The sequence below is a fragment of the Nomascus leucogenys genome, chromosome 2 (genome assembly GCF_006542625.1).
Source record: "Nomascus leucogenys isolate Asia chromosome 2, Asia_NLE_v1, whole genome shotgun sequence".
Taxonomy (NCBI): domain Eukaryota; kingdom Metazoa; phylum Chordata; class Mammalia; order Primates; family Hylobatidae; genus Nomascus; species Nomascus leucogenys.
This window is the reverse complement of record NC_044382.1, coordinates 82884556-82900032: the sequence shown is the minus strand read 5'-3', so window position 1 is coordinate 82900032 and position 15477 is coordinate 82884556.

The window sequence follows — 15477 nt, the reverse complement described above, 5'->3', positions numbered from 1 at the left end:
GAGATGGTGAAATAGTGAAGGATTAATTGACTGACCTAATAGAGTTTGTTTTTCAAAGCAGTCTTAGATTCACAACAAAACTGAGAAGAAAGTATAGTTTCCATATACCCCTGTCCCCACACATGCACAGCTTCCCCCATCATCAACATCCCCCACCAGAGTGTTACCTTTGTTACAATCGAAGAACCTACACTGACACATTATTAGAACCCAAATTCCATAGTTCACATTAGGGTTCATTCTTTGTGTTGTGCATTCTGTGGGTTTGGGCAAATGTATAATGACATGCATCTATGATTGTAGTATCATAAGGAATAGTTTCACTGCCCAAAATGTCCCCTGTGCTCTACCTATTCATCCTTCCCTCCCCACTGACCCCTGGCAACCAGTGATCTTTTTACTGTCTCCATAGTTTTGCCTTTTCTAGAATGTTATCTAGTTGAAATCATATAGTATGTTATCTTTTCAGATAGGCTTCTTGCACTTAATAATATGCAATTTAAGTTTCTGATATGTCTTTTTATGCCTTGATAGCTCATTTCTTTTTAGTGATGAATAATATTCCATTGTCTGGATGACCCACAGTTTATCCATTCACCTACTGAAGGGCATCTTGGTTGCTTCCAAATTTTGGCAGTTATGAATAAATCTGCTGTAAACATCTATGTACAGGTTTTTGTGTAGACATAAGTTTTCATTTCATTTAGGTAAATGCCAAGGAGCATGATGGCTGGATCACATGGTAAAAGTATGTTTACTTTGGTAGGAAACTGCCAAACTGTCTTCCAAAGTGGCTATACCATTTTGCATTCCCACCATCAATGAATGAGAGTTCCTGTTGCTCCATATTTATGCCAGTATTTGATGTTGTCAATCTTTTGGGTTTGGGCCCATCTAATAGGTGTGTAGTCGTATGTCATTGTTTTAAATTTGTAATTCTCTGATGACATATAAGCATCTTTTCATACACTTATTTGCTATCTGTATATCTTCTTTGGTAAGGTGTCTATTCAGGTCTTTTGCCCATTTTTAAACCAAGTTGTTTGTTTTCTTCTTGTTGAACTTTAAGAATTTTTAGTATATTTTGGATAATAGTCCTTTATCATATCCTGCTTTTGCAAATAGTTTTTCCCGTCTGTGGCTTGTCTTCTCGTTCTCTTGACAGTATCTTTCACAGAGCAGCAGTTATTTTAAGTTTAGCTTATCAGTTCTTTCTTTCATTGACCATGCCTTTTGTGCTGTATCTAAAAAGCCATCACCATACCCAAGGTCACCTAGATTTTCTCCTGTGTTATTTTCTAGGAGTTTTCTAGTTTTGCATTTTATGTTTAGGTCTGTAATCCATTTTGACTTAATTTTTGTGAAGGGTATATGGTTTGGGTCTAGATTCATTTTTTTGGCATTTAGATATTCATTATTCCTGCACTCTTTGTTGGAGACTATCTTTTCTTCATTGTATTGCCTTTGCTCCTTTGTCAAAGATCAGCTGACTATATTTTTATGGGTCTATTTTGAACAATGGAACTAAGTAGTCCTACTGTTCTGTTCTTTCATCAACACCACACTTCTTGATTATTGTAACTTTATAATAAGTCTTGAAGTTGGGTGGTGTCAGTCTTCTGACTTTGTTCTTGTCTTTCGATATTGTCTTGGCTATTCTGGGTCTTTTGCCTCTCCATATAAACTGTAGAACAAGTTTGTCAGTATCCAAAAAATAACTTACAGGGATTTTGACAGGGATTGCATTGAATATATAGATCAAAGAAGAGCTGATACATTACAATATTGAGTCTTCTTATTCATGAACATGGATTATCTTTCCATTTATTTTGTTCTTCTTTGATTTCTTTGATTTTTTTTCTTTTTTTTTTTTTTAGATGGAGCTTCACTCTTGTCGCCCAGGCTGGAGTGCAATGGCACGATCTCGGCTCACCGCAACCTCTGCCTCCCGGGTTCAAGCAATTCTCCTGCCTCAGCCTCCCAAGTAGCTAGGACTACAGGCATGTGCCACCACGCCTGGCTAATTTTTGTATTTTTAATAGAGACGGGGTTTCACCATCTTAGCCAGGCTGGTCTTGAACTCCTGACTTCATGATCCACCCACCTTGGCCTCCCAAAGTGCTGGGATTACAGGCGTGAGCCACTGCACCTGGCCTGATTTCTCTGATTGATTGATTGATTGATTTTCAGAGATAGGGCCTCATTCTATTGCCCACGCTGGAGTGCACTGGTATGATCATAGCTTACTGCAACCTCAAGCTCCTGGGCTCAAGTGATCCTCCCACCTCAGCCTCCCAAGTAGCTGGGACCACAGGTGTGCACCACCATGCCCAGCTAAACTTTTTTTAGAGATGGGGTCTTGCTATGTTGCCTAGGCTGGTCTCAGACTCCTGGCCTCAAGTGTTCCTCCCACCTGAGCCTCCCAAAGCACTGGGATTACAAGCATGAGCCATGCCCAGGCTGATTTCTTTAATTAGAATTTGTAGCTTTCCTTATATAGATCTTGTACTTATTTTGTTAGACTTATACTGAACTATTTCATTTTTGGAGGGTGCTAATGTAAATGGTATTGTGTTTTTACTTTAAAATCCACTTGTTTATGGCTTGCATATAAGAAATAGATTGACTTTTGTATGTTAATCTTGTATTTTGCAACCTTATTATAATTGCTTATTAGTTCCAGGAGAAAGTTTTTTTTGTTTATTATTTTGGGTTTTCTACATAGAAAAGGATATTTTTTGTTTGTTTTTGAGACAGAGTCTTGCACTGTCACCCAGGTTGGAGTGCAGTGGTGTGATCTCAGCTCTGTACAACCTCTGCCTCCTGGGTTCAAGAGATTCTCTTGCCTCAGCCTCCCAAGTAGCTGGAATTACAGGTGCCTGCCACTACACCCAGCTAATTTTTGTATTTTTAGTAAAGATGGGGTTTCACCATGTTGGCCAGGCTGATCTCAAACTCGTGACCTCAGGTGAGGTAATCTGCCCATCTCAGCCTCTCAAAGTGCTGGGATTACAGGTGTGAGCCACTGCATCAAGCCAGATTTTTTTTTTAAGCTTTTCTTACAACCTTTCCTCCATTCTTTTATTTATGAACATTTTCTTTTCTTTTCTTTCTTTTCTTTCTTTCTTTCTTTCTTTCTTTTTTTTTTTTTTTTTTGAGACCGAGTTTTGCTTTTGTTGCCCAGGCTGGAGTGCAATGGCGCGATCTCGGCTCACCACAACCTGCACCTCCCAGGTTCAAGCAATTCTCCTGCCTCAGCCTCCCGAGTAGCTGGGATTACAGGCATGTGCCACCACATCTGGCTAATTTTGTATTTTTAATAGAGACGGGGTTTCTCCATGTTGGTCCGGCTGGTCTCCAACTCACGACCTCAGGTGATCCACCCACCTTGGCCTCCCAAAGTGCTGGGACTACAGGCGTGAGCCACCATGCTGGGCCAAACATTTTCAAATATACAAAAAAGTTTTAAAAGTTGCACAGTAATCTACATTCAACTATTTATAACCTACTGTATTAATTTTATCATGTATTAATTAATGTATCCATCCTTCTGTCAATTAAACCATCTGATTTTCCTCACAACTTTTTATTATAAAATTTTCCAAATATCAAAAAAGTTTAAAGAAAATTACAGAGAAAATACATGCATATACCCACTTCTTAGATTCATCAATTGCTGACATTTTACCATATTTGGTTTATCTGTATCTCTGTGTGTATGCATATTCTGTTCTCTGGACTATTTATTTTTATTTTCTATTTTTATTTTTAGAGATGGGATTCTGCTTTGTCACCCAGGCTGAGAGTGAAGTGGTACAATCATAGCTCATTGCAGCCTCAAACTTATTTATTTATTTTTTTAGAGATGGGGTCTTGCTGTGTTGTTCAGGCTGATCTCCAACTCTTGGCCTCAAGTGATCCTCCCACCTCAGTCTCCCTAGTTGCTGGGATTACAGGTGTGAGCCACTGTGCCCAGCCACTTTATATGTTGAAGTTTGTGTCATGTCATGACATAAGGTGCTTTCTCATTCTTCTTTTTTTTTTTTTTTTGAGACAGAGTCTTTCTCTGTCGCCCAGGCTGGAGTGCAGTGGCGTGATCTCATCACACTGCAAACTCCGCCTCCTGGGTTCAAGGGATTCTCGTGTCTCAGCCTCCTGAGTAGCTAATTTTTGTATTTTTAGTAAAGACAGGGTTTCACCACATTGGCCAGGCTGGTCTCAAACTCCTGACCTCAAGTGATCTGCTTGCCTTGGCCTCCCAAAATGCTGGAGCTGGATTACAGGTATGAGCCATCACACCTAGCCTATATATTTTTTTTTTTTGGAGACAGGGTCTTGCTGTGTCTCCCAGGCTGAGTATGGTGGCGCAATAATAGCTCATTGCAGCTTTGAACTCTTGTGCTCAAGGGATCCTTCTGACTCAGCCTCCCTAGTAGCTGGGACTGCAGGTGCATGACACTGTGCCTGGCTAATTTTTAAAAATTTCTGTAGAGACAAGGTCTCACTAGATTGCCCAGGCTAGTTTGAAACTCCTGGGCTCAAGTGATCCTTCCTCCTTAGCCTCCCAAAGTGCTGGGATTACAGGCATGAACCACCACACACCGTGCCCAGCCTTGACTTACTTTTTAACAGCATCTCTTGGGGTGCTGTGTAACGAATAGACTGAAAGGAGTTAGGAGAAGTCACATGGAAGAACCTGTTGATTAGTGGCATGAATTACAGCACAATCAATGGCAGCTAGAGGGGGTGAGGTTGAAAAGGCAATCAGGGCTGATGATGTGAAGGATCTGTACACTGGATTTAGAAGATGTATGGGCTTTTAATCCTATACATTAGGGTTTCACAAATATGATGGATTCTTGACATTTGTTATATGAGTACTCTATGTACTAATATTTACTCAATATTTTTCTTTAAATTTATTTTAAATCACTAACTTAAAACAAATCTTTTTTTTTTTTTTTTTTTTTTTTTTTTTTTTTGTGAGACGGAGTCTCGCTCTGTCACCCAGGCTGGAGTGCAGTGGCGCAATCTCGGCTCACTGCAAGCTCCGCCTCCCGGGTTCACGCCATTCTCCTGCCTCAGCGTCTCCGAGTAGCTGGGACTACAGGCGCCCGCCACCACGCCCGGCTAATTTTTTTTTTTTTTTTGTATTTTTTTTTTTTTTTTTTTTTTTAGTAGAGACAGGGTTTCACCGTGGTCTCGATCTCCTGACCTCGTGATCCGCCCGCCTCGGCCTCCCAAAGTGCTGGGATTACAAGCGTGAGCCACTGCGCCCGGCCTAACTTAAAACAAATCTTAAGTGCCATAAGAAAAAGCATCCATAAAATCATTCATTTGGTAGATTCTAATTTTTCTAATGCCAGTAAAATAAAAAGAAATGGCCGGTGGCTCACTCCTGTAATTCTAGCACTTTGGGAGGCCAAGGCGTGATCACCTGAGGTCAGGAGTTCGAGACCAGCCTGACCAACATGGTGAACCCCCATCTCTACTAAAAATACAAAAGTTAGCCAGGTGTGGTGGTGGGTGCCTGTAGTCCCAGCTACTCGGGAGGCTTAGGTATGAGAATCGCTTGAACCCAGGAGGTGGGGGTTGCAGTAAGCCAAGATTGCGCCACTGCACTCCAGCCTGGGCGACAAGAGTGAAACTCCATCTCAAAAAATAAAAAGAACTATTATGTATCATGTAAAAATTATCATGTGTGCCAGCAGGGGTCCAGATGCTGTACTTTGGGAAAGACCACCTTAGGTAAAGGGAAATCACTGAAGATTTGAATGCATGAGACAAACATCATCTGGGCCAGGCATAGTGGTTCACACCTGTAACCCAGCACTTTGAGGCTGAGGCAGGTGGATTGCTTGAGGCCAGGAGTTCAAGACCGGCCTAGCCATCGTGGCAAAACTCCATCTCTACTAAAAATACAAAAATTAGCTGGGCGTGGTGGCACGCGCCTGTAGTCCCAGGTACTCGGGAGGCTGAGGCACAAGAATCGATTGAACCAGAGAGGCAGAGGTTGCAGTGAGCTGAGATGGTGCCATTGTACTCCAGCCTGGGCAACAAAGCAAGACTCTGTTTCAAAAATAAAAAAGAAAGAAAGAAAAACATGATCTGAATTTTGTTTTAGAACAATCTGTTTATGGTGTAAAAGAAGCACTGAAGGCTTAATTATTAAATGGAAAAATGAAGGCTTAATTACTAGTTGCCTACTATACCATAAGTGCTCAGAATATGAAGATAAATAAAATAGGTTGCTGCCACCAGCTGTCTACAATCTAGTAAAGGAGACAGACATGAGAGATTTTTGCAGCACAAAATGGTAGATACTATGATTAGAAGTATATATAAGATATAATGGTGGCTAAAAGGTGGGCATGATCATCACTGTTTCGGGAACCAAGTCCAGGAAGGCTTCACAGAGAAAAAATGCTTCAGCCAGGTTTCAGTGGAGGCATAAATACTGTGCATGGGGCCGGGTGCCATTGCTGATGCCTGTAATCCCAGTGCTTTGGGAGGCTGACGCAGGAGGATCCCTTGAGGCCAGGAGTTTGAAACCAGCCTAGGAAACATAATAAGATCCCATCTTTACAAAAAATTGAAAAATTTGCCAAGTGTGGTGGTGCACAGCTGTAATCCTAGCTACTTGCTAGGCTGAGGTGGGAGGGTTGCTTGGGCCTGGGAGTTGGAGGCTGTAGTGAGCTATGATCGTGCCACTGCACTCCAGCCTGTGTGACAGAGCAGGATCCTGTCTCAATAATAATAATTATAATAATAATATGTGCATGGAGATTGGATGTACCCAGTGAAGAGAAACAGCATAGACATATGTGCAACGCATAGATGTGTAAAATGATACAGCATCCATTCAACAAATATTAACACCTACTATGTACCAGGTCCTGTGCTAAACCCAAAGGAAAAAGAGGCAAAAGATGCAGCCCCCACTCTGAATAAGCTCACAGTCAATTATAGTGAGAATCTTAATGTTGGGTGCTAGGTGCTATTACAGATGTAAGTGTGGGCTGTTGAGGGAGTGCCCACTGGCTTAGCGTACAATTCAGACTGAGGAGAAAAGAAATGATCTCTCTAATGAATTTTGAAAATTCACAGTAGCAGGGAGTCTGTGCAAGCACAGAAAGGCATGAGGTTGTAGGACATGATTGGAGGAATGGCTGATGGTTTAGTAGTAGAGCTTGAGAAGCATAGACCTGATCCTAAAAGGAAAGGAGCATTATAATTATTAAGCCAAGATGTAATAATATCAGATTTGCCTTTTAAAAGATAACCCCGGGCTGGGCATGATGGCTCACGCCTATAATCTCAGCATGTTGGGAGGCCGAGGTGGGTAGATCTCTTGATCTCAGGAGTTCAAGACTAGCCTGGGCAACATGGCAAAAACCCATCTCCACAAAAAATGCAAACACTAACTGCGCATGGTGGCACGCACCTGAAGTCCCAGCCACTTGGGAGGCTGAGGCAGGATAATTGCTCGAACCCGGGAGGTGGAGGTTGTAGTGAGCCGAGATCGCGCCACTGCATTCCAGCCTGGACGACAGAGCCAGACCCTGTCTCAAAAAATAAATAAGTAAAAATAAAAGATTACCCTGAAGTGTGTTTTGAAGGGATGTTAGCTGGATTGCAAAGAACAGTTAGAAGGCTAACAAAGTGATTTTATATGAGGAGTGCTGGTTCCACTGGTTAATATTGTGCATGGGGCCAGTGTGGTGGCTCACGCATGTAATCCAAGCCTTAAAGCAGTGGAAGACAGAAGGCAAGAGGAGACTGACATGGGAGATTACGGAGTCAGAATTGCAGAACTCAGTGGTATTTCATTATAGAGGCATGGCTCAAAATTGGGTAATTGTGGCTAAGAAATGAGTATCTGAATGAAGCAAGTGAATGTGGACTGTCCTGGACCACATTTCTTCTGTAGAATGTGAAGGAATTCTTCCTCAGACTCATCTTCTCCATCTTCGAGGTGACTGTTTTCCACCTGAACTGGGGACATTGCTTGAAATCCAAGTAGCAGTAAAAGCCTCAAGCAATATTGTAGTAGAAAACCCTGGTGACAGTCAAGTGTGGTGGCTCTCATCTGTAGCTCTCATCTTCCAGCACTTTGGAAGGCCAGAGCAGGAGGATCACTTGAGACCAGGAGTTTGAGACCAGTCTGGGCAACATAGCAAGACCCCATCCCTACAAAAAAAATTGTTTTAAATTACCTGGCAGTGGCCGGGTGCAGTGGCTCACGCCTGCAATCCCAGCACTTTAGGAGGCCGAGGCGGGCAGATCATGAGGTCAGGAGATCGAGACCATCCTGTCTAACACAGTGAAACCCCATCTCTACTAAAAATACAAAAAAAATTAGCCGGGCATGGTGGCAGGTGCCTGTAGTCCCAGCTACTCGGGAGGCTGAGTCAGGAGAATGGCGTGAACCTGGGAGACACAGCTTGCAGTGAGCCAAGATCGCGCCACTGCACTCCAGCCTGGGTGACAGAGTGAGACTCTGTCTCAAAAAAAAAAAAAAAAAAAATTAGCCAGAAGTGGTGGCACATGCCCATAGTCCCAGGTACTTGGGAGGCTGAGGTAGGAGTATCACTTGAGCCCAGGAGTTCGAGGCTGTAGTGAGCTATGATCTCACTACTGTACTCCAGCCTGGGCAACAGAGTGAGACCCTGTCTCACAATCAATCAGTCAATCAGTCATTAGGCTGGGATCCATGGCTCATGTCTGTAATCCCAGAACTTTGGGAGGCTGAGGCAGGCAGATTACCTGAGGTCAGGAGTTTGAGACCACCCTGGCCAACATGGTGGAACCCCGTCTCTACTAAAAATACAAAAATTAGCCGGGAGAGGTGGTGCGTGCCTATAATCCCAGCTACTCAGCAGGCTGAGGCAAGAGAATTGTTGGAACCCGGGAGGCAGAAGTCACAGTGAGCCAAGATCATGCCACTGCACTCCAGCCTGGGCAATAGAGCGAAACTCTGTCTCAAATAAATAAATAAATAAATAAAATTAAAACCCTGGTGGCTAAAAGAAGACAGGAACAGAATCTGGAATAGAAAAGACCCAAAGCCCTGTATTTCCTGTTATAGCTTATTTGCTGATAGATGTTAGAGCAATGGAGGAATGGCGAGTGTGGTTTTAACCTATCTCTCTGAATTTTCTTTGTATTCTCAAAGAACATGAAGGCCCTAAAGCAATAGTTCTTAACCTTGTTGCACATTAGAATCGCTTGGAGCTTGAAAAAGTCCTGATACCCAGACCATACCCTAGACCCGTTAAATCAGAATGTCTGGGGGGTGAGATCCAGGCATAAGTATTTTTTTAAAATATAAAGCAATACTTCATTTCCTTTATTACCTAGTTGTATGGTTAAAAGAAGAACAAATACAGTGGAATGGAATACTTCATATGACTTCATGTGAAAAGTACTTCATTATACAATAAACAACCCTCATGCATTTCAACACTGCCACCAGTAACACTGAAGACTCCCAGTTCTATTCATGTCTGATCATCACTGCCCTACACCCCACCCCCAGCTCCTGCAAGCTTCAACAGGCATCAGTATTTTTCATAGCCCCTGGCTTATTCCATTGTGCAGCCAATGTGGGAATCTAGAGATTGACTTCCTTGGAAACAGAGGCTCTAGAGACTAATTCTTGTTGGCTCAGCTATAGACACGTTGGCAACCAGACACGTTGGCACACTAGTCTCATGGTACTATAAGCATTTTTAGAGGTATAAACTCAAACAGCACACTCAAGTGTCATTTATCTTTGAGTGGTAATTTAACAGTTGGCATTTGGTGGCCTCACATAGCTAATGCTAATCTGAAAGTGTCCGACTGAAGTCCACAGGTTAATTGCACACTTAGCAGGATATGGTGTGATGATGAGAGAATTCTTTGAGATTCGCCAGTGTAAAAAATTTAGCAAAAATGTGGCTGGGCATGGTGGCTGTCACCTGTCATTGGATCCCTTGAGTCCAGGAGTTCAAGGCCAGACTGGGCAACATGGTAAGACCCTGTCTCTACAAAAAATACACAAATTAGCCAATTGTGGTGGTGCACACCTGTAGTTCCGGCTACTCAGGAGGCTGAGGCAAGAGAATTTCTTGAGCCTGGGAGGTCAATGCTGCAGTGAGCTGTGATCGCAGCACTGTAGTCCAGCCTGGGTGACACAGTGAGATCTTGTCTCAAAAAAAAAAAAAGTATTCAGCAAAATATATATTTGACATAAATTTCATACCTACGAGTAAGTTTTCTAATATCCAATTATGATTTTAATGTTAACATACTCAGAACTGTATCACTCAGGGGTATGATTCTTCCCACTGCCATTTTCAAAAGATGGTCTATGATTCCTTGATACAGTTACAGAAATGTTGGTTCTGCAGGGAAGATTATTTTACTACATTTTATAGATTTATTTATTTAATAGTGACCCAAAGATATACTATCCAGCAGCCAGTGAATGTAATGGTTAAGTTTGTTGTTAATGGAGATCTATAACTGGGGTAATTAACTGGGCAAGCAAACCAACATATAATCTCTTCTAATTATCTGGGATAAGGTACTTCATGTAGTAAAGTTAAAAATGGGTTGTCTTAATTGTTTTATACATCCAACTCATATTAAAATTTGTGGCTGTGTGCAGTGGCTCATGCCCGTAATTCCAGCACTTTGGGAGGCCTAGGTGGGCAGATGACTTGAGCCCAGGAGTTCGAGACCAGCCTGGGCAACATGGTGAGACCCCATCTCTACAAAAATACAAAAATTAGCCAGGCGCACACCTGTAGTCCCAGCTACTCAGGAGGCTGAGGCTGGAAAATCACAAGCCCAGGAAGCAGAGGTTGCGATGAGTCAAGATCATGTCACTATGCCCCAGGCTGGGTGACAGTGAGACCTTGTCTCAAAAAAAAACAAAAAAAAACTTGCAACACAAGTCCACATTTTGCACAAAGAAGAAACAATGACAATGAAGTTCTAGTATATGAAAGGAAATGGGCTGTTCCTTCCACTCGGCCCACTAAGCATGCTTGCATTCTTTCTTCAGCAAACATTTTTGAGTGCCTACTGGTATTAGCACTGAGCTGAGAACTGGGATACAAAGAGTCCTAATACTTTTTTTTTTTTTTAAGAGGCTTGCTGTATCACCCAGGTTGGAATGCACTGGCATGATCATACCTCACTGCAGTCTCTTGGGCTCAAGCGATCCTCCCACTTCAGTCTCCCAGGTAGCTAGGACACAGGTGCATACCACCATGCCTGGCTAATTTTTTTTTTTTTTTTTGAGATGGAGTCTCACTCTGTCACTCAGGCTGGAGTGCAGTGGCATGATCTTGGCTCACTGCAACCTCCACCTCCTGGGTTCAAGCAATTCTCCTGCCTCAGCCTCCTGAGTAGCTGGGATTACAGGTGCGTGCCACCACGCCCAGCTAATTTTTGTATTTTTTGTAGAGACAGGATCTCACCATGTTGCCCAGGCTGGTCTTGAACTCCTGGGCTCAAGTCATCCGCCAGCCTCAGCCTCCCAAAGTGCTGGGATTACAGGCATGAGGTACCCCACCTGGCTCTTAAAACTAATTTTAAAATTGCTTTTTGAAAACAAGTGCTTTCCATATTTACTAAAGCAACAATCTGGAAATTCTCAGGCAAGAACTGGCTCCTGCTTGTTTAATGACCTCTTTTCATATTAGGACTAAATTGGTGGTTTTATGCCATGTTAAAGATTAGGCTACTTAGGGAGAAATGAGCTAATCTTATGTATTATGCTTGGGGCTGGTGGACTTTGTTCTTTCAAAATATCAATTCTGTATCATACTCTTGATTCTGCTGTAGCTTTGAAATGCTCCCTTGTAAGTTTCTTATTCTTTTCGCTTGTTTGTTTTTTCTTTTTAAAGGCATGGTCTCACTGTGTTGCCCAGGCTAGAGTGCAGTGTCAGGATTATAGCTCACTGCAGCCATGACTTCCGGGGCTCAAGCAATCCTCTCCTCTTAGCCTACTGAGTAGCTGGGACTATAGGAACATGCCACCATTTCCAGTTAATTATTATTATTATTATTATTTTTTGGTAGAGAAAGGTCTCACTATGTTGCCCAGGCTGGTCTGAAACTCATGGGTTCAAGCAATCCTCCCTCCTTGGCCTCCCAAAGTGTTGGGATTGTAGGCGTGAACCACTATGCCCAGCTGTAAATTTTTGTATTAATGTTTTTACATATTATTGACCTATAAAGCCATTGAAGCATAATGCCTTGAAAGAAAAGCAAAATAATAATAATAATAATAATTTAAAAAACCATCCTCTGAATTGCTCATGCAGCCTACTATTGGGTCAACTAGAAGAGCGAGGAATAGCCAGCAGTTAGAACATTCCACATATTCTGAGTGTCAAATTTTATTACTTTGGTAAGACATGACTTCCCCCTTTCAACGCTATGGATTTTTTGTTTGTTTGTTTTCAAGATGAAGCCTTGCTCTGTCACCCAGGCTGCAGTGCAGTGATGCAATGTTGGCTCACTGCAACCTCTACCTCCCAGGTTCAAGTGATTCTCCTGCCTCAGCCTCGCGAGTAACAGAGATTGCAGGTGCGCACCACCACACCCAGCTAATTTTTGTATTTTAGTTAAGACGGGGTTTCACCATGTTGGCCAGGCTGGTCTCAAACTCCTAACCTCAAGTGATCTGCCTGCTTCAGCCTCCCAAAGTGCTGGGATTATAGGCATTAGCCACGGTGCCCAGCCAGCACTATGTATTTTAGAAGACAATATTAAAAAACATGCACAAATTACAACTCCAAAAAATTGTGTACATATAATCATATTCATTTGTTGGGATTGCTGAAATGAACATTGGGATAATCACTGTGTCTTTGACAAGGTTCTTTAAATTAAGTCCAGTTGCTAACTGTAATGAACATGAGTACTTTTGGCATTCTAAATTATTAAGAATATTTGGCCCAAAAGATTATGGCTCATGCCTGTAATCCCAGCACTTTGGGAGGCTAAGGCAGGAGAGTCGCTTGAGCCCAGGGGTTTGAGACCAGCCTGGGAAACATTTTTTGTAGAAACAAGGTCTCACAGTTGCCCAGGCAGGTCTTGAACTATTAGATACTTGATGGGATTTGTCAAAGGCGATCCCTTCCAGTTGAGAGTGTCTTAACTCATTTCTAAAACATATGACCATCTTCTTAGAAACTGAGGTTTTTCCTTCTGATAAATTTGTATTAGAGACACCATTTTATTTATTTTTATTTTATTTTATTTTATTTTTGAGACAGAATCTCGCTCTTTCACCCAGGCTAGAGTGCAGTGGTGTGATCTCAGTTCGCTGCAGCCTCCGCCTCCTGGGTTCAAGTGATTCTCCTGCCTCAGCCTCCCAAGTAGCTGGGACTACATGCACGAGCCTCAACACCCAGCTAATTTTTTTTTTTGTACTTTTAGTAGAGACAGAGTTTCACCATGTTGGCCAGGCTGGTCTCAAACTCCTGACCTCAAGTAATACGCCTGCCTTGGCCTCCCAAAGTGCTGGGATTACAGGCATGAGCCACAGCGCCCCACCACCATTTGATCTTGAAGAGATTTTTAGTTCATATCTAAGTAAAAAAAACCTCAGCTCCAAACTCACTAGCTGTGTAACTTTGGGCAATTTAATTAACCTGTCTAAGCCTCAGTGTCTTCTTCAGGGGTGTTGTGAAATTAGTAGCAATGAGGGAAATATTCCAACAGGGTGCTATGGATTAAATTTTGTCTCCCTAAAATTCATATGTTGAAGCCCTAAACCCTAAAGAGATGCTATTTTGAGATGAGGCCTTTGGAGGTGATTAGGTTTAGTTGAGGTGATGAGGGTGGGCCTGCATGATGGGATTAGTGTCCTCATAAGAAGAGACATGAGGCTGAGCGCAGTGGCTCATGCCTGTAATCCCAGTGCTTTGGAAGGCTGAGGCGGGTAGGTCACAAGGTCAGGAGATGGAGACCATCCTGGCCAACATGGTGAAAGCCCGGGTCTACTAAAAGCACAAAAATTAGCTAGGTGTGGTGGCGTGTGCCTGTAGTCCCAGCTACTCAGCAGGCTGAGGCAGGAGAATATCTTGAACCCGGGAGGTGGAGGTTGCAGTGAGCTGAGATCTCACCACTGCACTTCAGCCTGGGCAGCAGAGCGAGACGTCTCAAACAAAAAAAAGAAGAGACATGAGAGAGCTCTCTTTCTCTTTCTCTCTCCCCCCATTCCCCCTCCTTCTCCCTCCCTCTCCCCCATCCTCTTCCCTCCTTTTCTCTCTCCCATACAAGAAGATAGTTTCCCCTCTACAAGCCAGAAAGACAGTCCTCACTAGAATCCAACCATGCTGACACCCTGATCTCAGACTTCCCGGCCTTCACAGCTGTGAGAAATAAATGTCTGTTGTTTAAGCCACCTAGGCCGGGTCTTGGGGCTCACAATATAATCCTGGCAGTTTGGAAGGCCAAGGTGGGAGGAGGCTGAAGCCCAGAGTTCAAGACCAGCCTGGGCAACGGTGACATCTTGTTTCTACAAAAAATGTTTAAAAAAATTAGCAGGGCTTGGTGGTGTGTGCTTGTAGTCCTAGCTGTTTGGGAGGCTGAGATGGAAGGATCACTTGAGTCTGGGAGATTGAGACTACAGTGAGCTATGATGGGTCTACTGCACTCTAGCCTGGGTGACAGAGCAAGGCCCTCTTAATAAATAAATAAATAAATAAATAAATAGCTACCCAACCTGTGCTATGATATTTTGTTATGGCAGCCCAAGCTAAGACATAGGGCCAGGCAAATAGTAAGCCTGCGATGCATCTCACACCATTATTCTTAAAAGGGACATGTCAGGCTGACCCCAGAAAGGAGAAATTCCCTCTCTATTCTTGAAGTAGCAACAGTTTATAGGGACTCAAGTTTTCTTGACACGAATTCAAAAGAAACTATACGGACATATTCACGTTACTGACGTTTTTCTGGCCTTGTCCATTCTGAGCTCCTCTTTTTTCTGCAGAGGTGCTCACTGATACTGACTTGGTGTCCTTGAAAGGATTCTCTCTATTTCTCTCTTTTTTTAAAAAAAAAATAGAGATAGGGTCAGTCTTGCCATGTTTACCAGGCTGGTCTAAAATGCTTGGCCTCAAGTGACCCACCTGCCTCAGCCTCCCAAAGTGCTGGGATTACAGGTATGGGCCACTGTGCTGGGCCAGGGTTGTCTGTTTTTATATGAATGACCATAAAGTTATTTCACTGATGCCATCAGGAAGCAACCTTATTAATTTTATTTATTTTTGAGCTGATGTTGATAGCAGAAGAGTGGAAAGGAGCCAGACTTTGCTTTAGTCTCGTGATGTAGAAGATCCTAAAGATAGGATTCAAGGTGAGAGTATGATCATTTATATGGCTCTCTTCATCTCACAGAAATGAATTTACCAATAATTTGGCAGGTATAAGCTAGGAAAATGAAGTAAAGGGCTCCAGACAGTAATA